Genomic DNA, 27423 nt, shown 5'->3' with positions numbered 1-27423 from the left:
GATACTGTGGGGGAGAGAGGTGTGGGAGGTCACTGTGATACTCTGTGGGTGAGAGGTGTGGGGCAGGTCACTGTGATACTGTGGGGGAGAGATGTGTGGGGCAGGTCACTGTGATACTGTGGGGGAGAGGTGTGTTGGGTTGGTCACTGTGATACTGTGGGGGAGAGATGTGTGGATCAGGTCACTGTGATACTGTGGGGGAGAGAGGTGTGGGCAGGTCACTTTGATACTGTTTGGGAGAGATGTGTGGGCCAGGTCACTGGGATACTGCAGGGGAGAGATGAGTGGGGCAGGTAATTGTGATACTGTGGGGGAGAGATGTGTGGGAAGGTCACTGTGATACTGTGGGGGAGAGATGTGTAGGGCAGGTCATTGTGATACTGTGGGGGAGAGATGTGTGGGGAGGTCACTGATACTGTGGGGGAGAGATGTGTGGGGAGGTCACTGTGAGACTGCAGGGGAGAGATGAGTGGGGCAGGTCATTGTGATACTGTGGGGGAGAGATGTGTGGGGCAGGTCATTGTGATACTGTGGGGGAGAGATGTGTAGGGAGGTCACTGTGATACTGTGGGGGAGAGATGTGTGGGAAGGTCACTGTTATACTGTGGGGGAGAGATGTGTGGGGAGGTCACTGTGATACTGTGGGGGAGAGATGTGTGGGCAGGTCACTGTGATACTGTGGGGGAGAGATGTGTGGGGCAGGTCATTGTGATACTGTGGGGGAGAGATGTGTGGGGAGGTCACTGTGATACTGTGGGGGAGAGATGTGTGGGGAGGTCACTGTGATACTGTGGGGGACAGATGTGTGTGCAGGTCACTGTGATACTGTGGGGGAGAGATGTGTGGGGCAGGTCACTGTGATACTGTGGGGGAGAGGTGTGTTGGGTTGGTCACTGTTATACTGTGGGGGAGAGATGTGTGGATCAGGTCACTGTGATACTGTGGGGGAGAGAGGTGTGGGCAGGTCACTTTGATACTGTGTGGGAGAGATGTGTGGGCCAGGTCACTGTGATACTGCAGGGGAGAGATGAGTGGGGCAGGTAATTGTGATACTGTGGGGGAGAGATGTGTGGGAAGGTCACTGTGATACTGTGGGGGAGAGATGTGTGGGGCAGGTCACTGTGATACTGTGAGGGAGAGATGTGTGGGGCAGGTCACTGTGATACTGTGGGGGAGAGAGGTGTGGGGCAGGTCACTTTGATACTGTGGGGGAGAGATGTGTGGGGCAGGTCACTGTGATACTGTGGGGGAGAGAGGTGTGGGGCAGGTCATTGTGATACTGTGGGGGAGAGATGTGTCGGGAGGTCACTGTGATACTGTAGGGGAGAGATGTGTGGGAAGGTCACTGTGATACTGTGGGGGAGTGATGTGTGGGGCAGGTCACTGTGATACTGTGGGGGAGAGATGTGTGGGGCAGGTCACTGTGATACTGTGGGGGAGAGAGGTGTGGGGCAGGTCACTTTGATACTGTGGGGGAGAGATGTGTTGGGCAGGTCACTGTGATATGTGGGGGAGAGATGTGTGGGGAGGTCACTGTGATACTGTGGACAGAGATGTGTGGGGAGGTCACTGTGATACTGTGGGGGAGAGATGTGTGGGGCAGGTCATTGTGATACTGTGGGGGAGAGATGTGTGGGGAGGTCACTGTGATACTGTGGGGGAGAGATGTGTGGGCAAGTCACTGTGATACTGTGGGGGAGAGATGTGTGGGGCAGGTCACTGTGATACTGTGGGGGAGAGTTGTGTTGGGGAGGTCACCGTGATACTGTGGGGGAGAGAGGTGTGGGGCAGGTCACTTTGATACTGTGGGGGAGAGATGTGTGGGGCAGGTCACTGTGATACTGTGGGGGAGGAATGTGTGGGACAGGTCACTGTGATACTGTGGGGGAGAGATGTGTGGGGCAGTTCACTGTGATACTGTGGGGGAGAGATGTGTGGGGCAGGTCACTGTGATACTGTGGGGGAGAGATGTGTGGGGAGGTCACTGTGATACTGTGGGGGAGAGATGTGTGGGGAGGTCACTGTGATACTGTGGGGGAGAGATGTGTGTGCAGGTCACTGTGATACTGTGGGGGAGGAATGTGTGGGGCAGTTCACTCTGATACTGTGGGGGAGAGATGTGTGGGGAGGTCACAGTGATACTGTGGGGGAGAGAGGTGTGGGAGGTCACTGTGATACTCTGTGGGTGAGAGGTGTGGGGCAGGTCACTGTGATACTGTGGGGGAGAGATGTGTGGGGCAGGTCACTGTGATACTGTGGGGGAGAGGTGTGTTGGGTTGGTCACTGTGATACTGTGGGGGAGAGATGTGTGGATCAGGTCACTGTGATACTGTGGGGGAGAGAGGTGTGGGCAGGTCACTTTGATACTGTTTGGGAGAGATGTGTGGGCCAGGTCACTGGGATACTGCAGGGGAGAGATGAGTGGGGCAGGTAATTGTGATACTGTGGGGGAGAGATGTGTGGGAAGGTCACTGTGATACTGTGGGGGAGAGATGTGTGGGGCAGGTCACTGTGATACTGTGGGGGAGAGATGTGTGGGGCAGGTCACTGTGATACTGTGCGGGAGAGAGGTGTGGGGCAGGTCACTTTGATACTGTGGGGGAGAGATGTGTGGGGCAGGTCACTGTGATACTGTGGGGGAGAGAGGTGTGGGGCAGGTCATTGTGATACTGTGGGGGAGAGATGTGTCGGGAGGTCACTGTGATACTGTGGGGGAGAGATGTGTGGGGAGGTCACTGTTATACAGTGGGGGAGAGAGGTGTGGGGCAGGTCACTTTGATACTGTGAGGGAGAGATGTGTGGGCAGGTCACTGTGATACTGTGGGGGAGGAATGTGTTGGACAGGTCACTGTGATACTGTGGGGGAGGGATGTGTGGGGCAGTTCACTGTCATACTGTGGGGGAGAGATGTGTGGGGCAGGTCACTGTGATACTGTGGGGGAGAGATGTGTGGGGAGGTCACTGTGATACTGTGGGGGAGAGATGTGTGGGGAGGTCACTGTGATACTCTGGGGGAGAGATGTGTGGATCAGGTCACTGTGATACTGTGGGGGACAGAGGTGTGGGCAGGTCACTATGATACTGTGGGGGAGAGATGTGTGGGGCAGGTCATTGTGATACTGTGGGGGAGAGATGTGTCGGGAGGTCACTGTGATACTGTGGGGGAGAGATGTGTGGGGAGGTCACTGTGATACTGTGGGGGAGAGATGTGTGTGCAGGTCACTGTGATACTGTGGGGGTGGGATGTGTGGGGCAGTTCACTGTGATACTGTGGGGGAGAGATGTGTGGGGAGGTCACAGTGATACTGTGGGGGAGAGAGGTGTGGGAGGTCACTTTGATACTGTGGGGGAGAGATGTGTGGGGCAGGTCACTGTGATACTGTGGGGGAGAGATGTGTGGGGCAGGTCATTGTGATACTGTGGGGGAGAGATGTGTGGGGAGGTCACTGATACTGTGGGGGAGAGATGTGTGGGGAGGTCACTGTGATACTGTGGGGGAGAGATGTGTGGGGAGGTCACTGTGATACTGTGGGGGAGAGATGTGTGTGCAGGTCACTGTGATACTGTGGGGCAGGAATGTGTGGGGCAGTTCACTGTGATACTGTGGGGGAGAGATGAGTGGGGCAGGTCACTGTGATACTGTGGGGGAGAGATGTGTGGGGAGGTCACTGTGATACTGTGGGGGAGAGATGTGTGGGGAGGTCACTGTTTTACTGTGGGGGAGAGATGTGTGGGGAGGTCACTGTGATACTGTGGGGGAGAGATGTGTTGGCAGGTCACCGTGATACTGTGGGGGAGAGATGTGTGGTGCAGGTCATTGTGATACTGTGGGGGAGAGATGTGTGGGGAGGTCACTGTGATACTGTGGGGGAGAGATGTGTGGGGAGGTCACTGTGATACTGTGGGGGAGAGATGTGTGTGCAGGTCACTGTGATACTGTGGGGGAGGAATGTGTGGGGCAGTTCACTCTGATACTGTGGGGGAGAGATGTGTGGGGAGGTCACAGTGATACTGTGGGGGAGAGAGGTGTGGGAGGTCACTGTGATACTCTGTGGGTGAGAGGTGTGGGGCAGGTCACTGTGATACTGTGGGGGAGAGATGTGTGGGGCAGGTCACTGTGATACTGTGGGGGAGAGGTGTGTTGGGTTGGTCACTGTGATACTGTGGGGGAGAGATGTGTGGATCAGGTCACTGTGATACTGTGGGGGAGAGAGGTGTGGGCAGGTCACTTTGATACTGTTTGGGAGAGATGTGTGGGCCAGGTCACTGGGATACTGCAGGGGAGAGATGAGTGGGGCAGGTAATTGTGATACTGTGGGGGAGAGATGTGTGGGAAGGTCACTGTGATACTGTGGGGGAGAGATGTGTAGGGCAGGTCATTGTGATACTGTGGGGGAGAGATGTGTGGGGAGGTCACTGATACTGTGGGGGAGAGATGTGTGGGGAGGTCACTGTGAGACTGCAGGGGAGAGATGAGTGGGGCAGGTCATTGTGATACTGTGGGGGAGAGATGTGTGGGGCAGGTCATTGTGATACTGTGGGGGAGAGATGTGTAGGGAGGTCACTGTGATACTGTGGGGGAGAGATGTGTGGGAAGGTCACTGTTATACTGTGGGGGAGAGATGTGTGGGGAGGTCACTGTGATACTGTGGGGGAGAGATGTGTGGGCAGGTCACTGTGATACTGTGGGGGAGAGATGTGTGGGGCAGGTCATTGTGATACTGTGGGGGAGAGATGTGTGGGGAGGTCACTGTGATACTGTGGGGGAGAGATGTGTGGGGAGGTCACTGTGATACTGTGGGGGACAGATGTGTGTGCAGGTCACTGTGATACTGTGGGGGAGAGATGTGTGGGGCAGGTCACTGTGATACTGTGGGGGAGAGGTGTGTTGGGTTGGTCACTGTTATACTGTGGGGGAGAGATGTGTGGATCAGGTCACTGTGATACTGTGGGGGAGAGAGGTGTGGGCAGGTCACTTTGATACTGTGTGGGAGAGATGTGTGGGCCAGGTCACTGTGATACTGCAGGGGAGAGATGAGTGGGGCAGGTAATTGTGATACTGTGGGGGAGAGATGTGTGGGAAGGTCACTGTGATACTGTGGGGGAGAGATGTGTGGGGCAGGTCACTGTGATACTGTGAGGGAGAGATGTGTGGGGCAGGTCACTGTGATACTGTGGGGGAGAGAGGTGTGGGGCAGGTCACTTTGATACTGTGGGGGAGAGATGTGTGGGGCAGGTCACTGTGATACTGTGGGGGAGAGAGGTGTGGGGCAGGTCATTGTGATACTGTGGGGGAGAGATGTGTCGGGAGGTCACTGTGATACTGTAGGGGAGAGATGTGTGGGAAGGTCACTGTGATACTGTGGGGGAGTGATGTGTGGGGCAGGTCACTGTGATACTGTGGGGGAGAGATGTGTGGGGCAGGTCACTGTGATACTGTGGGGGAGAGAGGTGTGGGGCAGGTCACTTTGATACTGTGGGGGAGAGATGTGTTGGGCAGGTCACTGTGATATGTGGGGGAGAGATGTGTGGGGAGGTCACTGTGATACTGTGGACAGAGATGTGTGGGGAGGTCACTGTGATACTGTGGGGGAGAGATGTGTGGGGCAGGTCATTGTGATACTGTGGGGGAGAGATGTGTGGGGAGGTCACTGTGATACTGTGGGGGAGAGATGTGTGGGCAAGTCACTGTGATACTGTGGGGGAGAGATGTGTGGGGCAGGTCACTGTGATACTGTGGGGGAGAGTTGTGTTGGGGAGGTCACCGTGATACTGTGGGGGAGAGAGGTGTGGGGCAGGTCACTTTGATACTGTGGGGGAGAGATGTGTGGGGCAGGTCACTGTGATACTGTGGGGGAGGAATGTGTGGGACAGGTCACTGTGATACTGTGGGGGAGAGATGTGTGGGGCAGTTCACTGTGATACTGTGGGGGAGAGATGTGTGGGGCAGGTCACTGTGATACTGTGGGGGAGAGATGTGTGGGGAGGTCACTGTGATACTGTGGGGGAGAGATGTGTGGGGAGGTCACTGTGATACTGTGGGGGAGAGATGTGTGTGCAGGTCACTGTGATACTGTGGGGGAGGAATGTGTGGGGCAGTTCACTCTGATACTGTGGGGGAGAGATGTGTGGGGAGGTCACAGTGATACTGTGGGGGAGAGAGGTGTGGGAGGTCACTGTGATACTCTGTGGGTGAGAGGTGTGGGGCAGGTCACTGTGATACTGTGGGGGAGAGATGTGTGGGGCAGGTCACTGTGATACTGTGGGGGAGAGGTGTGTTGGGTTGGTCACTGTGATACTGTGGGGGAGAGATGTGTGGATCAGGTCACTGTGATACTGTGGGGGAGAGAGGTGTGGGCAGGTCACTTTGATACTGTTTGGGAGAGATGTGTGGGCCAGGTCACTGGGATACTGCAGGGGAGAGATGAGTGGGGCAGGTAATTGTGATACTGTGGGGGAGAGATGTGTGGGAAGGTCACTGTGATACTGTGGGGGAGAGATGTGTGGGGCAGGTCACTGTGATACTGTGGGGGAGAGATGTGTGGGGCAGGTCACTGTGATACTGTGCGGGAGAGAGGTGTGGGGCAGGTCACTTTGATACTGTGGGGGAGAGATGTGTGGGGCAGGTCACTGTGATACTGTGGGGGAGAGAGGTGTGGGGCAGGTCATTGTGATACTGTGGGGGAGAGATGTGTCGGGAGGTCACTGTGATACTGTGGGGGAGAGATGTGTGGGGAGGTCACTGTTATACAGTGGGGGAGAGAGGTGTGGGGCAGGTCACTTTGATACTGTGAGGGAGAGATGTGTGGGCAGGTCACTGTGATACTGTGGGGGAGGAATGTGTTGGACAGGTCACTGTGATACTGTGGGGGAGGGATGTGTGGGGCAGTTCACTGTCATACTGTGGGGGAGAGATGTGTGGGGCAGGTCACTGTGATACTGTGGGGGAGAGATGTGTGGGGAGGTCACTGTGATACTGTGGGGGAGAGATGTGTGGGGAGGTCACTGTGATACTCTGGGGGAGAGATGTGTGGATCAGGTCACTGTGATACTGTGGGGGACAGAGGTGTGGGCAGGTCACTATGATACTGTGGGGGAGAGATGTGTGGGGCAGGTCATTGTGATACTGTGGGGGAGAGATGTGTCGGGAGGTCACTGTGATACTGTGGGGGAGAGATGTGTGGGGAGGTCACTGTGATACTGTGGGGGAGAGATGTGTGTGCAGGTCACTGTGATACTGTGGGGGTGGGATGTGTGGGGCAGTTCACTGTGATACTGTGGGGGAGAGATGTGTGGGGAGGTCACAGTGATACTGTGGGGGAGAGAGGTGTGGGAGGTCACTTTGATACTGTGGGGGAGAGATGTGTGGGGCAGGTCACTGTGATACTGTGGGGGAGAGATGTGTGGGGCAGGTCATTGTGATACTGTGGGGGAGAGATGTGTGGGGAGGTCACTGATACTGTGGGGGAGAGATGTGTGGGGAGGTCACTGTGAGACTGCAGGGGAGAGATGAGTGGGGCAGGTCATTGTGATACTGTGGGGGAGAGATGTGTGGGGCAGGTCATTGTGATACTGTGGGGGAGAGATGTGTAGGGAGGTCACTGTGATACTGTGGGGGAGAGATGTGTGGGAAGGTCACTGTTATACTGTGGGGGAGAGATGTGTGGGGAGGTCACTGTGATACTGTGGGGGAGAGATGTGTGGGCAGGTCACTGTGATACTGTGGGGGAGAGATGTGTGGGGCAGGTCATTGTGATACTGTGGGGGAGAGATGTGTGGGGAGGTCACTGTGATACTGTGGGGGAGAGATGTGTGGGGAGGTCACTGTGATACTGTGGGGGACAGATGTGTGTGCAGGTCACTGTGATACTGTGGGGGAGAGATGTGTGGGGCAGGTCACTGTGATACTGTGGGGGAGAGGTGTGTTGGGTTGGTCACTGTTATACTGTGGGGGAGAGATGTGTGGATCAGGTCACTGTGATACTGTGGGGGAGAGAGGTGTGGGCAGGTCACTTTGATACTGTGTGGGAGAGATGTGTGGGCCAGGTCACTGTGATACTGCAGGGGAGAGATGAGTGGGGCAGGTAATTGTGATACTGTGGGGGAGAGATGTGTGGGAAGGTCACTGTGATACTGTGGGGGAGAGATGTGTGGGGCAGGTCACTGTGATACTGTGAGGGAGAGATGTGTGGGGCAGGTCACTGTGATACTGTGGGGGAGAGAGGTGTGGGGCAGGTCACTTTGATACTGTGGGGGAGAGATGTGTGGGGCAGGTCACTGTGATACTGTGGGGGAGAGAGGTGTGGGGCAGGTCATTGTGATACTGTGGGGGAGAGATGTGTCGGGAGGTCACTGTGATACTGTAGGGGAGAGATGTGTGGGAAGGTCACTGTGATACTGTGGGGGAGTGATGTGTGGGGCAGGTCACTGTGATACTGTGGGGGAGAGATGTGTGGGGCAGGTCACTGTGATACTGTGGGGGAGAGAGGTGTGGGGCAGGTCACTTTGATACTGTGGGGGAGAGATGTGTTGGGCAGGTCACTGTGATATGTGGGGGAGAGATGTGTGGGGAGGTCACTGTGATACTGTGGACAGAGATGTGTGGGGAGGTCACTGTGATACTGTGGGGGAGAGATGTGTGGGGCAGGTCATTGTGATACTGTGGGGGAGAGATGTGTGGGGAGGTCACTGTGATACTGTGGGGGAGAGATGTGTGGGCAAGTCACTGTGATACTGTGGGGGAGAGATGTGTGGGGCAGGTCACTGTGATACTGTGGGGGAGAGTTGTGTTGGGGAGGTCACCGTGATACTGTGGGGGAGAGAGGTGTGGGGCAGGTCACTTTGATACTGTGGGGGAGAGATGTGTGGGGCAGGTCACTGTGATACTGTGGGGGAGGAATGTGTGGGACAGGTCACTGTGATACTGTGGGGGAGAGATGTGTGGGGCAGTTCACTGTGATACTGTGGGGGAGAGATGTGTGGGGCAGGTCACTGTGATACTGTGGGGGAGAGATGTGTGGGGAGGTCACTGTGATACTGCGGGGGAGAGATGAGTGGGGAGGTCATTGTGATACTGTGGGGGAGAGTTGTGTGGGGAGGTCACTGTGATACTGTGGGGGAGAGATGTGTGGGCAGGTCACTATGATACTGTGGGGGAGAGATGTGTGGGGCAGGTCACTGTGATACTGTGGGGGAGGAATGTGTGGGGCAGTTCACTCTGATACTGTGGGGGAGAGATGTGTGGGGAGGTCACAGTGATACTGTGGGGGAGAGAGGTGTGGGAGGTCACTGTGATACTCTGTGGGTGAGAGGTGTGGGGCAGGTCACTGTGATACTGTGGGGGAGAGATGTGTGGGGCAGGTCACTGTGATACTGTGGGGGAGAGGTGTGTTGGGTTGGTCACTGTGATACTGTGGGGGAGAGATGTGTGGATCAGGTCACTGTGATACTGTGGGGGAGAGAGGTGTGGGCAGGTCACTTTGATACTGTGTGGGAGAGATGTGTGGGCCAGGTCACTGTGATACTGCAGGGGAGAGATGAGTGGGGCAGGTAATTGTGATACTGTGGGGGAGAGATGTGTGGGAAGGTCACTGTGATACTGTGGGGGAGAGATGTGTGGGGCAGGTCACTGTGATACTGTGAGGGAGAGATGTGTGGGGCAGGTCACTGTGATACTGTGGGGGAGAGAGGTGTGGGGCTGGTCACTTTGATACTGTGGGGGAGAGATGTGTGGGGCAGGTCACTGTGATACTGTGGGGGAGAGAGGTGTGGGGCAGGTCATTGTGATACTGTGGGGGAGAGATGTGTCGGGAGGTCACTGTGATACTGTGGGGGAGAGATGTGTGGGGAGGTCACTGTTATACAGTGGGGGAGAGAGGTGTGGGGCAGGTCACTTTGATACTGTGAGGGAGAGATGTGTGGGCAGGTCACTGTGATACTGTGGGGGAGGAATGTGTTGGACAGGTCACTGTGATACTGTGGGGGAGGGATGTGTGGGGCAGTTCACTGTGATACTGTGGGGTAGAGATGTGTGGGGCAGGTCACTGTGATACTGTGGGGGAGAGATGTGTGGGGAGGTCACTGTGATACTGTTGGGGAGAGATGTGTGGGGAGGTCACTGTGATACTCTGGGGGAGAGATGTGTGGATCAGGTCACTGTGATACTGTGGGGGAGAGAGGTGTGGGCAGGTCACTTTGATACTGTGGGGGAGAGATGTGTGGGGCAGGTCATTGTGATACTGCAGGGGAGAGATGAGTGGGGCAGGTCATTGTGATACTGTGGGGGAGAGATGTGTTGGGAGGTCACTGTGATACTGTGGGGGAGAGATGTGTGGGAAGGTCACTGTGATACTGTGGGGGAGAGATGTGTGGGGCAGGTCACTGTGATACTGTGGGGGAGAGAGGTGTGGGAGGTCACTGTGATACTCTGTGGGTGAGAGGTGTGGGGCAGGTCACTGTGATACTGTGGGGGAGAGATGTGTGGGGCAGGTCACTGTGATACTGTGGGGGAGAGTTGTGTTGGGGAGGTCACTGTGATACTGTGGGGGAGAGAGGTGTGGGGCAGGTCACTTTGATACTGTGGGGGAGAGATGTGTGGGGCAGGTCACTGTGATACTGTGGGGGAGGAATGTGTGGGACAGGTCACTGTGATACTGTGGGGGAGAGATGTGTGGTGCAGGTCATTGTGATACTGTGGGGGAGAGATGTGTGGGGAGGTCACTGTGATACTGTGGGGGAGAGATGTGTGGGGAGGTCACTGTGATACTGTGGGGGAGAGATGTGTGTGCAGGTCACTGTGATACTGTGGGGCAGGAATGCGTGGGGCAGTTCACTGTGATACTGTGGGGGAGAGATGAGTGGGGCAGGTCACTGTGATACTGTGGGGGAGAGATGTGTGGGGAGGTCACTGTGATACTGTGGGGGAGAGATGTGTGGGGAGGTCACTGTGATACTGTGGGGGAGAGATATGTGGGGAGGTCACTGTGATACTGTGGGGGAGAGATGTGTGGGGAGGTCACTGTGATACTGTGGGGGAGAGATGTGTTGGCAGGTCACCGTGATACTGTGGGGGAGAGATGTGTGGTGCAGGTCATTGTGATACTGTGGGGGAGAGATGTGTGGGGAGGTCACTGTGATACTGTGGGGGAGAGATGTGTGGGGAGGTCACTGTGATACTGTGGGGGAGAGATGTGTGTGCAGGTCACTGTGATACTGTGGGGGAGGAATGTGTGGGGCAGTTCACTCTGATACTGTGGGAGAGAGATGTGTGGGGAGGTCACAGTGATACTGTGGGGGAGACAGGTGTGGGAGGTCACTGTGATACTCTGTGGGTGAGAGGTGTGGGGCAGGTCACTGTGATACTGTGGGGGAGAGATGTGTGGGGCAGGTCACTGTGATACTGTGGGGGAGAGGTGTGTTGGGTTGGTCACTGTGATACTGTGGGGGAGAGATGTGTGGATCAGGTCACTGTGATACTGTGGGGGAGAGCAGTGTGGGCAGGTCACTTTGATACTGTTTGGGAGAGATGTGTGGGCCAGGTCACTGGGATACTGCAGGGGAGAGATGAGTGGGGCAGGTAATTGTGATACTGTGGGGGAGAGATGTGTGGGAAGGTCACTGTGATACAGTGGGGGAGAGATGTGTGGGGCAGGTCACTGTGATACTGTGGGGGAGAGATGTGTGGGGCAGGTCACTGTGATACTGTGCGGGAGAGAGGTGTGGGGCAGGTCACTTTGATACTGTGGGGGAGAGATGTGTGGGGCAGGTCACTGTGATACTGTGGGGGAGAGAGGTGTGGGGCAGGTCATTGTGATACTGTGGGGGAGAGATGTGTCGGGAGGTCACTGTGATACTGTGGGGGAGAGATGTGTGGGGAGGTCACTGTTATACAGTGGGGGAGAGAGGTGTGGGGCAGGTCACTTTGATACTGTGAGGGAGAGATGTGTGGGCAGGTCACTGTGATACTGTGGGGGAGGAATGTGTTGGACAGGTCACTGTGATACTGTGGGGGAGGGATGTGTGGGGCAGTTCACTGTCATACTGTGGGGGAGAGATGTGTGGGGCAGGTCACTGTGATACTGTGGGGGAGAGATGTGTGGGGAGGTCACTGTGATACTGTGGGGGAGAGATGTGTGGGGAGGTCACTGTGATACTCTGGGGGTGAGATGTGTGGATCAGGTCACTGTGATACTGTGGGGGACAGAGGTGTGGGCAGGTCACTATGATACAGTGGGGGAGAGATGTGTGGGGCAGGTCATTGTGATACTGTGGGGGAGAGATGTGTCGGGAGGTCACTGTGATACTGTGGGGGAGAGATGTGTGGGGAGGTCACTGTGATACTGTGGGGGAGAGATGTGTGTGCAGGTCACTGTGATACTGTGGGGGTGGGATGTGTGGGGCAGTTCACTGTGATACTGTGGGGGAGAGATGTGTGGGGAGGTCACAGTGATACTGTGGGGGAGAGAGGTGTGGGAGGTCACTTTGATACTGTGGGGGAGAGATGTGTGGGGCAGGTCACTGTGATACTGTGGGGGAGAGATGTGTGGGGCAGGTCATTGTGATACTGTGGGGGAGAGATGTGTGGGGAGGTCACTGATACTGTGGGGGAGAGATGTGTGGGGAGGTCACTATGAGACTGCAGGGGAGAGATGAGTGGGGCAGGTCATTGTGATACTGTGGGGGAGAGATGTGTGGGGCAGGTCATTGTGATACTGTGGGGGAGAGATGTGTAGGGAGGTCACTGTGATACTGTGGGGGAGAGATGTGTGGGAAGGTCACTGTGATACTGTGGGGGAGAGATGTGTGGGGCAGGTCATTGTGATACTGTGGGGGAGAGATGTGTGGGGAGGTCACTGTGATACTGTGGGGGAGAGATGTGTGGGGAGGTCACTGTGATACTGTGGGGGACAGATGTGTGTGCAGGTCACTGTGATACTGTGGGGGAGAGATGTGTGGGGCAGGTCACTGTGATACTGTGGGGGGAGAGGTGTGTTGGGTTGGTCACTGTGATACTGTGGGGGAGAGATGTGTGGATCAGGTCACTGTGATACTGTGGGGGAGAGATGAGTGGGGCAGGTAATTGTGATACTGTGGGGGAGAGATGTGTGGGAAGGTCACTGTGATACTGTGGGGGAGAGATGTGTGGGGCAGGTCACTGTGATACTGTGAGGGAGAGATGTGTGGGGCAGGTCACTGTGATACTGTGGGGGAGAGAGGTGTGGGGCAGGTCACTTTGATACTGTGGGGGAGAGATGTGTGGGGCAGGTCACTGTGATACTGTGGGGGAGAGAGGTGTGGGGCAGGTCATTGTGATACTGTGGGGGAGAGATGTGTCGGGAGGTCACTGTGATACTGTGGGGGAGAGATGTGTGGGGAGGTCACTGTTATACAGTGGGGGAGAGAGGTGTGGGGCAGGTCACTTTGATACTGTGAGGGAGAGATGTGTGGGCAGGTCACTGTGATACTGTGGGAGGAATGTGTTGGACAGGTCACTGTGATACTGTGGGGGAGGGATGTGTGGGGCAGTTCACTGTGATACTGTGGGGTAGAGATGTGTGGGGCAGGTCACTGTGATACTGTGGGGGAGAGATGTGTGGGGAGGTCACTGTGATACTGTGGGGGAGAGATGTGTGGGGAGGTCACTGTGATACTCTGGGGGAGAGATGTGTGGATCAGGTCACTGTGATACTGTGGGAGAGAGAGGTGTGGGCAGGTCACTTTGATACTGTGGGGGAGAGATGTGTGGGGCAGGTCATTGTGATACTGCAGGGGAGAGATGAGTGGGGCAGGTCATTGTGATACTGTGGGGGAGAGATGTGTTGGGAGGTCACTGTGATACTGTGGGGGAGAGATGTGTGGGAAGGTCACTGTGATACTGTGGGGGAGAGATGTGTGGGGCAGGTCACTGTGATACTGTGGGGGAGAGAGGTGTGGGAGGTCACTGTGATACTCTGTGGGTGAGAGGTGTGGGGCAGGTCACTGTGATACTGTGGGGGAGAGATGTGTGGGGCAGGTCACTGTGATACTGTGGGGGAGAGTTGTGTTGGGGAGGTCACTGTGATACTGTGGGGGAGAGAGGTGTGGGGCAGGTCACTTTGATACTGTGGGGGAGAGATGTGTGGGGCAGGTCACTGTGATACTGTGGGGGAGGAATGTGTGGGACAGGTCACTGTGATACTGTGGGGGAGAGATGTGTGGTGCAGGTCATTGTGATACTGTGGGGGAGAGATGTGTGGGGAGGTCACTGTGATACTGTGGGGGAGAGATGTGTGGGGAGGTCACTGTGATACTGTGGGGGAGAGATGTGTGTGCAGGTCACTGTGATACTGTGGGGCAGGAATGTGTGGGGCAGTTCACTGTGATACTGTGGGGGAGAGATGAGTGGGGCAGGTCACTGTGATACTGTGGGGGAGAGATGTGTGGGGAGGTCACTGTGATACTGTGGGGGAGAGATGTGTGGGGAGGTCACTGTGATACTGTGGGGGAGAGATGTGTGGGGAGGTCACTGTGATACTGTGGGGGAGAGATGTGTTGGCAGGTCACTGTGATACTGTGGGGGAGAGATGTGTGGTGCAGGTCATTGTGATACTGTGGGGGAGAGATGTGTGGGGAGGTCACTGTGATACTGTGGGGGAGAGATGTGTGGGGAGGTCACTGTGATACTGTGGGGGAGAGATGTGTGTGCAGGTCACTGTGATACTGTGGGGGAGGAATGTGTGGGGCAGTTCACTGTGATACTGTGGGGGAGAGATGTGTGGGGAGGTCACAGTGATACTGTGGGGGAGAGAGGTGTGGGAGGTCACTGTGATACTCTGTGGGTGAGAGGTGTGGGGCAGGTCACTGTGATACTGTGGGGGAGAGATGTGTGGGGCAGGTCACTGTGATACTGTGGGGGAGAGGTGTGTTGGGTTGGTCACTGTGATACTGTGGGGGAGAGATGTGTGGATCAGGTCACTGTGATACTGTGGGGGAGAGAGGTGTGGGCAGGTCACTTTGATACTGTTTGGGAGAGATGTGTGGGCCAGGTCACTGGGATACTGCAGGGGAGAGATGAGTGGGGCAGGTAATTGTGATACTGTGGGGGAGAGATGTGTGGGAAGGTCACTGTGATACTGTGGGGGAGAGATGTGTGGGGCAGGTCACTGTGATACTGTGGGGGAGAGATGTGTGGGGCAGGTCACTGTGATACTCTGCGGGAGAGAGGTGTGGGGCAGGTCACTTTGATACTGTGGGGGAGAGATGTGTGGGGCAGGTCACTGTGATACTGTGGGGGAGAGAGGTGTGGGGCAGGTCATTGTGATACTGTGGGGGAGAGATGTGTCGGGAGGTCACTGTGATACTGTGGGGGAGAGATGTGTGGGGAGGTCACTGTTATACAGTGGGGGAGAGAGGTGTGGGGCAGGTCACTTTGATACTGTGAGGGAGAGATGTGTGGGCAGGTCACTGTGATACTGTGGGGGAGGAATGTGTTGGACAGGTCACTGTGATACTGTGGGGGAGGGATGTGTGGGGCAGTTTACTGTCATACTGTGGGGGAGAGATGTGTGGCGCAGGTCACTGTGATACTGTGGGGGAGAGATGTGTGGGGAGGTCACTGTGATACTGTGGGGGAGAGACGTGTGGGGAGGTCACTGTGATACTCTGGGGGAGAGATGTGTGGATCAGGTCACTGTGATACTGTGGGGGACAGAGGTGTGGGCAGGTCACTATGATACTGTGGGGGAGAGATGTGTGGGGCAGGTCATTGTGATACTGTGGGGGAGAGATGTGTCGGGAGGTCACTGTGATACTGTGGGGGAGAGATGTGTGGGGAGGTCACTGTGATACTGTGGGGGAGAGATGTGTGTGCAGGTCACTGTGATACTGTGGGGGTGGGATGTGTGGGGCAGTTCACTGTGATACTGTGGGGGAGAGATGTGTGGGGAGGTCACAGTGATACTGTGGGGGAGAGAGGTGTGGGAGGTCACTTTGATACTGTGGGGGAGAGATGTGTGGGGCAGGTCACTGTGATACTGTGGGGGAGAGATGTGTGGGGCAGGTCATTGTGATACTGTGGGGGAGAGATGTGTGGGGAGGTCACTGATACTGTGGGGGAGAGATGTGTGGGGAGGTCACTGTGAGACTGCAGGGGAGAGATGAGTGGGGCAGGTCATTGTGATACTGTGGGGGAGAGATGTGTGGGGCAGGTCATTGTGATACTGTGGGGGAGAGATGTGTAGGGAGGTCACTGTGATACTGTGGGGGAGAGATGTGTGGGAAGGTCACTGTGATACTGTGGGGGAGAGATGTGTGGGGCAGGTCACTGTGATACTGTGGGGGAGAGATGTGTGGGCAGGTCACTGTGATACTGTGGGGGAGAGAGGTGTGGGGCAGGTCACTTTGATACTGTGGGGGAGAGATGTGTGGGGCAGTTCACTGTGATACTGTGGGGGAGAGAGGTGTGGGGCAGGTTATTGTGATACTGTGGGGGAGAGATGTGTGTGGAGGTCACTGTGATACTGTGGGGGAGAGATGTGTGGGGAGGTCACTGTGATACTGTGGGGGAGTGAGGTGTGGGGCAGGTCACTTTGATACTGTGAGGGAGAGATGTGTGGGCAGGTCACTGTGATACTGTGGGGGAGGAATGTGTGGGACAGGTCACTGTGATACTGTGGGGGAGGGATGTGTGGGGCAGTTCACTGTGATACTGTGGGGGAGAGATGTTTGGGGCAGGTCACTGTGATACTGTGGGGGAGAGATGTGTGGGGAGGTCACTGTGATACTGTGGGGGAGAGATGTGTGGGGAGGTCACTGTGATACTGTGGGGGAGAGATGTGTGTGCAGGTCACTGTGATACTGTGGGGGAGGAATGTGTGGGGCAGTTCACTCTGATACTGTGGGGGAGAGATGTGTGGGGAGGTCACAGTGATACTGTGGGGGAGAGAGGTGTGGGAGGTCACTGTGATACTCTGTGGGTGAGAGGTGTGGGGCAGGTCACTGTGATACTGTGGGGGAGAGATGTGTGGGGCAGGTCACTGTGATACTGTGGGGGAGAGGTGTGTTGGGTTGGTCACTGTGATACTGTGGGGGAGAGATGTGTGGATCAGGTCACTGTGATACTGTGGGGGAGAGAGGTGTGGGCAGGTCACTTTGATACTGTTTGGGAGAGATGTGTGGGCCAGGTCACTGGGATACTGCAGGGGAGAGATGAGTGGGGCAGGTAATTGTGATACTGTGGGGGAGAGATGTGTGGGAAGGTCACTGTGATACTGTGGGGGAGAGATGTGTAGGGCAGGTCATTGTGATACTGTGGGGGAGAGATGTGTGGGGAGGTCACTGATACTGTGGGGGAGAGATGTGTGGGGAGGTCACTGTGAGACTGCAGGGGAGAGATGAGTGGGGCAGGTCATTGTGATACTGTGGGGGAGAGATGTGTGGGGCAGGTCATTGTGATACTGTGGGGGAGAGATGTGTAGGGAGGTCACTGTGATACTGTGGGGGAGAGATGTGTGGGAAGGTCACTGTTATACTGTGGGGGAGAGATGTGTGGGGAGGTCACTGTGATACTGTGGGGGAGAGATGTGTGGGCAGGTCACTGTGATACTGTGGGGGAGAGATGTGTGGGGCAGGTCATTGTGATACTGTGGGGGAGAGATGTGTGGGGAGGTCACTGTGATACTGTGGGGGAGAGATGTGTGGGGAGGTCACTGTGATACTGTGGGGGACAGATGTGTGTGCAGGTCACTGTGATACTGTGGGGGAGAGATGTGTGGGGCAGGTCACTGTGATACTGTGGGGGAGAGGTGTGTTGGGTTGGTCACTGTTATACTGTGGGGGAGAGATGTGTGGATCAGGTCACTGTGATACTGTGGGGGAGAGAGGTGTGGGCAGGTCACTTTGATACTGTGTGGGAGAGATGTGTGGGCCAGGTCACTGTGATACTGCAGGGGAGAGATGAGTGGGGCAGGTAATTGTGATACTGTGGGGGAGAGATGTGTGGGAAGGTCACTGTGATACTGTGGGGGAGAGATGTGTGGGGCAGGTCACTGTGATACTGTGAGGGAGAGATGTGTGGGGCAGGTCACTGTGATACTGTGGGGGAGAGAGGTGTGGGGCAGGTCACTTTGATACTGTGGGGGAGAGATGTGTGGGGCAGGTCACTGTGATACTGTGGGGGAGAGAGGTGTGGGGCAGGTCATTGTGATACTGTGGGGGAGAGATGTGTCGGGAGGTCACTGTGATACTGTAGGGGAGAGATGTGTGGGAAGGTCACTGTGATACTGTGGGGGAGTGATGTGTGGGGCAGGTCACTGTGATACTGTGGGGGAGAGATGTGTGGGGCAGGTCACTGTGATACTGTGGGGGAGAGAGGTGTGGGGCAGGTCACTTTGATACTGTGGGGGAGAGATGTGTTGGGCAGGTCACTGTGATATGTGGGGGAGAGATGTGTGGGGAGGTCACTGTGATACTGTGGACAGAGATGTGTGGGGAGGTCACTGTGATACTGTGGGGGAGAGATGTGTGGGGCAGGTCATTGTGATACTGTGGGGGAGAGATGTGTGGGGAGGTCACTGTGATACTGTGGGGGAGAGATGTGTGGGCAAGTCACTGTGATACTGTGGGGGAGAGATGTGTGGGGCAGGTCACTGTGATACTGTGGGGGAGAGTTGTGTTGGGGAGGTCACCGTGATACTGTGGGGGAGAGAGGTGTGGGGCAGGTCACTTTGATACTGTGGGGGAGAGATGTGTGGGGCAGGTCACTGTGATACTGTGGGGGAGGAATGTGTGGGACAGGTCACTGTGATACTGTGGGGGAGAGATGTGTGGGGCAGTTCACTGTGATACTGTGGGGGAGAGATGTGTGGGGCAGGTCACTGTGATACTGTGGGGGAGAGATGTGTGGGGAGGTCACTGTGATACTGTGGGGGAGAGATGTGTGGGGAGGTCACTGTGATACTGTGGGGGAGAGATGTGTGTGCAGGTCACTGTGATACTGTGGGGGAGGAATGTGTGGGGCAGTTCACTCTGATACTGTGGGGGAGAGATGTGTGGGGAGGTCACAGTGATACTGTGGGGGAGAGAGGTGTGGGAGGTCACTGTGATACTCTGTGGGTGAGAGGTGTGGGGCAGGTCACTGTGATACTGTGGGGGAGAGATGTGTGGGGCAGGTCACTGTGATACTGTGGGGGAGAGGTGTGTTGGGTTGGTCACTGTGATACTGTGGGGGAGAGATGTGTGGATCAGGTCACTGTGATACTGTGGGGGAGAGAGGTGTGGGCAGGTCACTTTGATACTGTTTGGGAGAGATGTGTGGGCCAGGTCACTGGGATACTGCAGGGGAGAGATGAGTGGGGCAGGTAATTGTGATACTGTGGGGGAGAGATGTGTGGGAAGGTCACTGTGATACTGTGGGGGAGAGATGTGTGGGGCAGGTCACTGTGATACTGTGGGGGAGAGATGTGTGGGGCAGGTCACTGTGATACTGTGCGGGAGAGAGGTGTGGGGCAGGTCACTTTGATACTGTGGGGGAGAGATGTGTGGGGCAGGTCACTGTGATACTGTGGGGGAGAGAGGTGTGGGGCAGGTCATTGTGATACTGTGGGGGAGAGATGTGTCGGGAGGTCACTGTGATACTGTGGGGGAGAGATGTGTGGGGAGGTCACTGTTATACAGTGGGGGAGAGAGGTGTGGGGCAGGTCACTTTGATACTGTGAGGGAGAGATGTGTGGGCAGGTCACTGTGATACTGTGGGGGAGGAATGTGTTGGACAGGTCACTGTGATACTGTGGGGGAGGGATGTGTGGGGCAGTTCACTGTCATACTGTGGGGGAGAGATGTGTGGGGCAGGTCACTGTGATACTGTGGGGGAGAGATGTGTGGGGAGGTCACTGTGATACTGTGGGGGAGAGATGTGTGGGGAGGTCACTGTGATACTCTGGGGGAGAGATGTGTGGATCAGGTCACTGTGATACTGTGGGGGACAGAGGTGTGGGCAGGTCACTATGATACTGTGGGGGAGAGATGTGTGGGGCAGGTCATTGTGATACTGTGGGGGAGAGATGTGTCGGGAGGTCACTGTGATACTGTGGGGGAGAGATGTGTGGGGAGGTCACTGTGATACTGTGGGGGAGAGATGTGTGTGCAGGTCACTGTGATACTGTGGGGGTGGGATGTGTGGGGCAGTTCACTGTGATACTGTGGGGGAGAGATGTGTGGGGAGGTCACAGTGATACTGTGGGGGAGAGAGGTGTGGGAGGTCACTTTGATACTGTGGGGGAGAGATGTGTGGGGCAGGTCACTGTGATACTGTGGGGGAGAGATGTGTGGGGCAGGTCATTGTGATACTGTGGGGGAGAGATGTGTGGGGAGGTCACTGATACTGTGGGGGAGAGATGTGTGGGGAGGTCACTGTGAGACTGCAGGGGAGAGATGAGTGGGGCAGGTCATTGTGATACTGTGGGGGAGAGATGTGTGGGGCAGGTCATTGTGATACTGTGGGGGAGAGATGTGTAGGGAGGTCACTGTGATACTGTGGGGGAGAGATGTGTGGGAAGGTCACTGTTATACTGTGGGGGAGAGATGTGTGGGGAGGTCACTGTGATACTGTGGGGGAGAGATGTGTGGGCAGGTCACTGTGATACTGTGGGGGAGAGATGTGTGGGGCAGGTCATTGTGATACTGTGGGGGAGAGATGTGTGGGGAGGTCACTGTGATACTGTGGGGGAGAGATGTGTGGGGAGGTCACTGTGATACTGTGGGGGACAGATGTGTGTGCAGGTCACTGTGATACTGTGGGGGAGAGATGTGTGGGGCAGGTCACTGTGATACTGTGGGGGAGAGGTGTGTTGGGTTGGTCACTGTTATACTGTGGGGGAGAGATGTGTGGATCAGGTCACTGTGATACTGTGGGGGAGAGAGGTGTGGGCAGGTCACTTTGATACTGTGTGGGAGAGATGTGTGGGCCAGGTCACTGTGATACTGCAGGGGAGAGATGAGTGGGGCAGGTAATTGTGATACTGTGGGGGAGAGATGTGTGGGAAGGTCACTGTGATACTGTGGGGGAGAGATGTGTGGGGCAGGTCACTGTGATACTGTGAGGGAGAGATGTGTGGGGCAGGTCACTGTGATACTGTGGGGGAGAGAGGTGTGGGGCAGGTCACTTTGATACTGTGGGGGAGAGATGTGTGGGGCAGGTCACTGTGATACTGTGGGGGAGAGAGGTGTGGGGCAGGTCATTGTGATACTGTGGGGGAGAGATGTGTCGGGAGGTCACTGTGATACTGTAGGGGAGAGATGTGTGGGAAGGTCACTGTGATACTGTGGGGGAGTGATGTGTGGGGCAGGTCACTGTGATACTGTGGGGGAGAGATGTGTGGGGCAGGTCACTGTGATACTGTGGGGGAGAGAGGTGTGGGGCAGGTCACTTTGATACTGTGGGGGAGAGATGTGTTGGGCAGGTCACTGTGATATGTGGGGGAGAGATGTGTGGGGAGGTCACTGTGATACTGTGGACAGAGATGTGTGGGGAGGTCACTGTGATACTGTGGGGGAGAGATGTGTGGGGCAGGTCATTGTGATACTGTGGGGGAGAGATGTGTGGGGAGGTCACTGTGATACTGTGGGGGAGAGATGTGTGGGCAAGTCACTGTGATACTGTGGGGGAGAGATGTGTGGGGCAGGTCACTGTGATACTGTGGGGGAGAGTTGTGTTGGGGAGGTCACCGTGATACTGTGGGGGAGAGAGGTGTGGGGCAGGTCACTTTGATACTGTGGGGGAGAGATGTGTGGGGCAGGTCACTGTGATACTGTGGGGGAGGAATGTGTGGGACAGGTCACTGTGATACTGTGGGGGAGAGATGTGTGGGGCAGTTCACTGTGATACTGTGGGGGAGAGATGTGTGGGGCAGGTCACTGTGATACTGTGGGGGAGAGATGTGTGGGGAGGTCACTGTGATACTGCGGGGGAGAGATGAGTGGGGAGGTCATTGTGATACTGTGGGGGAGAGTTGTGTGGGGAGGTCACTGTGATACTGTGGGGGAGAGATGTGTGGGCAGGTCACTATGATACTGTGGGGGAGAGATGTGTGGGGCAGGTCACTGTGATACTGTGGGGGAGGAATGTGTGGGGCAGTTCACTCTGATACTGTGGGGGAGAGATGTGTGGGGAGGTCACAGTGATACTGTGGGGGAGAGAGGTGTGGGAGGTCACTGTGATACTCTGTGGGTGAGAGGTGTGGGGCAGGTCACTGTGATACTGTGGGGGAGAGATGTGTGGGGCAGGTCACTGTGATACTGTGGGGGAGAGGTGTGTTGGGTTGGTCACTGTGATACTGTGGGGGAGAGATGTGTGGATCAGGTCACTGTGATACTGTGGGGGAGAGAGGTGTGGGCAGGTCACTTTGATACTGTGTGGGAGAGATGTGTGGGCCAGGTCACTGTGATACTGCAGGGGAGAGATGAGTGGGGCAGGTAATTGTGATACTGTGGGGGAGAGATGTGTGGGAAGGTCACTGTGATACTGTGGGGGAGAGATGTGTGGGGCAGGTCACTGTGATACTGTGAGGGAGAGATGTGTGGGGCAGGTCACTGTGATACTGTGGGGGAGAGAGGTGTGGGGCTGGTCACTTTGATACTGTGGGGGAGAGATGTGTGGGGCAGGTCACTGTGATACTGTGGGGGAGAGAGGTGTGGGGCAGGTCATTGTGATACTGTGGGGGAGAGATGTGTCGGGAGGTCACTGTGATACTGTGGGGGAGAGATGTGTGGGGAGGTCACTGTTATACAGTGGGGGAGAGAGGTGTGGGGCAGGTCACTTTGATACTGTGAGGGAGAGATGTGTGGGCAGGTCACTGTGATACTGTGGGGGAGGAATGTGTTGGACAGGTCACTGTGATACTGTGGGGGAGGGATGTGTGGGGCAGTTCACTGTGATACTGTGGGGTAGAGATGTGTGGGGCAGGTCACTGTGATACTGTGGGGGAGAGATGTGTGGGGAGGTCACTGTGATACTGTTGGGGAGAGATGTGTGGGGAGGTCACTGTGATACTCTGGGGGAGAGATGTGTGGATCAGGTCACTGTGATACTGTGGGGGAGAGAGGTGTGGGCAGGTCACTTTGATACTGTGGGGGAGAGATGTGTGGGGCAGGTCATTGTGATACTGCAGGGGAGAGATGAGTGGGGCAGGTCATTGTGATACTGTGGGGGAGAGATGTGTTGGGAGGTCACTGTGATACTGTGGGGGAGAGATGTGTGGGAAGGTCACTGTGATACTGTGGGGGAGAGATGTGTGGGGCAGGTCACTGTGATACTGTGGGGGAGAGAGGTGTGGGAGGTCACTGTGATACTCTGTGGGTGAGAGGTGTGGGGCAGGTCACTGTGATACTGTGGGGGAGAGATGTGTGGGGCAGGTCACTGTGATACTGTGGGGGAGAGTTGTGTTGGGGAGGTCACTGTGATACTGTGGGGGAGAGAGGTGTGGGGCAGGTCACTTTGATACTGTGGGGGAGAGATGTGTGGGGCAGGTCACTGTGATACTGTGGGGGAGGAATGTGTGGGACAGGTCACTGTGATACTGTGGGGGAGAGATGTGTGGTGCAGGTCATTGTGATACTGTGGGGGAGAGATGTGTGGGGAGGTCACTGTGATACTGTGGGGGAGAGATGTGTGGGGAGGTCACTGTGATACTGTGGGGGAGAGATGTGTGTGCAGGTCACTGTGATACTGTGGGGCAGGAATGCGTGGGGCAGTTCACTGTGATACTGTGGGGGAGAGATGAGTGGGGCAGGTCACTGTGATACTGTGGGGGAGAGATGTGTGGGGAGGTCACTGTGATACTGTGGGGGAGAGATGTGTGGGGAGGTCACTGTGATACTGTGGGGGAGAGATATGTGGGGAGGTCACTGTGATACTGTGGGGGAGAGATGTGTGGGGAGGTCACTGTGATACTGTGGGGGAGAGATGTGTTGGCAGGTCACCGTGATACTGTGGGGGAGAGATGTGTGGTGCAGGTCATTGTGATACTGTGGGGGAGAGATGTGTGGGGAGGTCACTGTGATACTGTGGGGGAGAGATGTGTGGGGAGGTCACTGTGATACTGTGGGGGAGAGATGTGTGTGCAGGTCACTGTGATACTGTGGGGGAGGAATGTGTGGGGCAGTTCACTCTGATACTGTGGGAGAGAGATGTGTGGGGAGGTCACAGTGATACTGTGGGGGAGACAGGTGTGGGAGGTCACTGTGATACTCTGTGGGTGAGAGGTGTGGGGCAGGTCACTGTGATACTGTGGGGGAGAGATGTGTGGGGCAGGTCACTGTGATACTGTGGGGGAGAGGTGTGTTGGGTTGGTCACTGTGATACTGTGGGGGAGAGATGTGTGGATCAGGTCACTGTGATACTGTGGGGGAGAGCAGTGTGGGCAGGTCACTTTGATACTGTTTGGGAGAGATGTGTGGGCCAGGTCACTGGGATACTGCAGGGGAGAGATGAGTGGGGCAGGTAATTGTGATACTGTGGGGGAGAGATGTGTGGGAAGGTCACTGTGATACAGTGGGGGAGAGATGTGTGGGGCAGGTCACTGTGATACTGTGGGGGAGAGATGTGTGGGGCAGGTCACTGTGATACTGTGCGGGAGAGAGGTGTGGGGCAGGTCACTTTGATACTGTGGGGGAGAGATGTGTGGGGCAGGTCACTGTGATACTGTGGGGGAGAGAGGTGTGGGGCAGGTCATTGTGATACTGTGGGGGAGAGATGTGTCGGGAGGTCACTGTGATACTGTGGGGGAGAGATGTGTGGGGAGGTCACTGTTATACAGTGGGGGAGAGAGGTGTGGGGCAGGTCACTTTGATACTGTGAGGGAGAGATGTGTGGGCAGGTCACTGTGATACTGTGGGGGAGGAATGTGTTGGACAGGTCACTGTGATACTGTGGGGGAGGGATGTGTGGGGCAGTTCACTGTCATACTGTGGGGGAGAGATGTGTGGGGCAGGTCACTGTGATACTGTGGGGGAGAGATGTGTGGGGAGGTCACTGTGATACTGTGGGGGAGAGATGTGTGGGGAGGTCACTGTGATACTCTGGGGGTGAGATGTGTGGATCAGGTCACTGTGATACTGTGGGGGACAGAGGTGTGGGCAGGTCACTATGATACAGTGGGGGAGAGATGTGTGGGGCAGGTCATTGTGATACTGTGGGGGAGAGATGTGTCGGGAGGTCACTGTGATACTGTGGGGGAGAGATGTGTGGGGAGGTCACTGTGATACTGTGGGGGAGAGATGTGTGTGCAGGTCACTGTGATACTGTGGGGGTGGGATGTGTGGGGCAGTTCACTGTGATACTGTGGGGGAGAGATGTGTGGGGAGGTCACAGTGATACTGTGGGGGAGAGAGGTGTGGGAGGTCACTTTGATACTGTGGGGGAGAGATGTGTGGGGCAGGTCACTGTGATACTGTGGGGGAGAGATGTGTGGGGCAGGTCATTGTGATACTGTGGGGGAGAGATGTGTGGGGAGGTCACTGATACTGTGGGGGAGAGATGTGTGGGGAGGTCACTATGAGACTGCAGGGGAGAGATGAGTGGGGCAGGTCATTGTGATACTGTGGGGGAGAGATGTGTGGGGCAGGTCATTGTGATACTGTGGGGGAGAGATGTGTAGGGAGGTCACTGTGATACTGTGGGGGAGAGATGTGTGGGAAGGTCACTGTGATACTGTGGGGGAGAGATGTGTGGGGCAGGTCATTGTGATACTGTGGGGGAGAGATGTGTGGGGAGGTCACTGTGATACTGTGGGGGAGAGATGTGTGGGGAGGTCACTGTGATACTGTGGGGGACAGATGTGTGTGCAGGTCACTGTGATACTGTGGGGGAGAGATGTGTGGGGCAGGTCACTGTGATACTGTGGGGGGAGAGGTGTGTTGGGTTGGTCACTGTGATACTGTGGGGGAGAGATGTGTGGATCAGGTCACTGTGATACTGTGGGGGAGAGATGAGTGGGGCAGGTAATTGTGATACTGTGGGGGAGAGATGTGTGGGAAGGTCACTGTGATACTGTGGGGGAGAGATGTGTGGGGCAGGTCACTGTGATACTGTGAGGGAGAGATGTGTGGGGCAGGTCACTGTGATACTGTGGGGGAGAGAGGTGTGGGGCAGGTCACTTTGATACTGTGGGGGAGAGATGTGTGGGGCAGGTCACTGTGATACTGTGGGGGAGAGAGGTGTGGGGCAGGTCATTGTGATACTGTGGGGGAGAGATGTGTCGGGAGGTCACTGTGATACTGTGGGGGAGAGATGTGTGGGGAGGTCACTGTTATACAGTGGGGGAGAGAGGTGTGGGGCAGGTCACTTTGATACTGTGAGGGAGAGATGTGTGGGCAGGTCACTGTGATACTGTGGGAGGAATGTGTTGGACAGGTCACTGTGATACTGTGGGGGAGGGATGTGTGGGGCAGTTCACTGTGATACTGTGGGGTAGAGATGTGTGGGGCAGGTCACTGTGATACTGTGGGGGAGAGATGTGTGGGGAGGTCACTGTGATACTGTGGGGGAGAGATGTGTGGGGAGGTCACTGTGATACTCTGGGGGAGAGATGTGTGGATCAGGTCACTGTGATACTGTGGGAGAGAGAGGTGTGGGCAGGTCACTTTGATACTGTGGGGGAGAGATGTGTGGGGCAGGTCATTGTGATACTGCAGGGGAGAGATGAGTGGGGCAGGTCATTGTGATACTGTGGGGGAGAGATGTGTTGGGAGGTCACTGTGATACTGTGGGGGAGAGATGTGTGGGAAGGTCACTGTGATACTGTGGGGGAGAGATGTGTGGGGCAGGTCACTGTGATACTGTGGGGGAGAGAGGTGTGGGAGGTCACTGTGATACTCTGTGGGTGAGAGGTGTGGGGCAGGTCACTGTGATACTGTGGGGGAGAGATGTGTGGGGCAGGTCACTGTGATACTGTGGGGGAGAGTTGTGTTGGGGAGGTCACTGTGATACTGTGGGGGAGAGAGGTGTGGGGCAGGTCACTTTGATACTGTGGGGGAGAGATGTGTGGGGCAGGTCACTGTGATACTGTGGGGGAGGAATGTGTGGGACAGGTCACTGTGATACTGTGGGGGAGAGATGTGTGGTGCAGGTCATTGTGATACTGTGGGGGAGAGATGTGTGGGGAGGTCACTGTGATACTGTGGGGGAGAGATGTGTGGGGAGGTCACTGTGATACTGTGGGGGAGAGATGTGTGTGCAGGTCACTGTGATACTGTGGGGCAGGAATGTGTGGGGCAGTTCACTGTGATACTGTGGGGGAGAGATGAGTGGGGCAGGTCACTGTGATACTGTGGGGGAGAGATGTGTGGGGAGGTCACTGTGATACTGTGGGGGAGAGATGTGTGGGGAGGTCACTGTGATACTGTGGGGGAGAGATGTGTGGGGAGGTCACTGTGATACTGTGGGGGAGAGAT

General features: G+C 56.0%; 2 protein-coding genes across 2 annotated transcripts in view; both read left to right on the top strand.

Moving 5' to 3' along the window:
* atp5pd (ATP synthase peripheral stalk subunit d) overlaps nt 1-27423 on the top strand; it is a 414254-nt gene that overhangs the window by 10719 nt on the left and 376112 nt on the right. The window lies entirely within an intron of this gene.
* The window catches only part of LOC138756892 (protein HID1-like), a 124255-nt gene that overhangs the window by 12643 nt on the left and 84189 nt on the right, over nt 1-27423 (top strand). The window lies entirely within an intron of this gene.

Source organism: Narcine bancroftii, chromosome 3, assembly GCF_036971445.1.
Source record: "Narcine bancroftii isolate sNarBan1 chromosome 3, sNarBan1.hap1, whole genome shotgun sequence".
Classification (NCBI taxonomy): Eukaryota; Metazoa; Chordata; class Chondrichthyes; order Torpediniformes; family Narcinidae; genus Narcine; species Narcine bancroftii.
The sequence above is the reverse complement of the archived record's forward strand: the minus strand, read 5'-3'. Positions and strand labels throughout refer to the sequence as shown.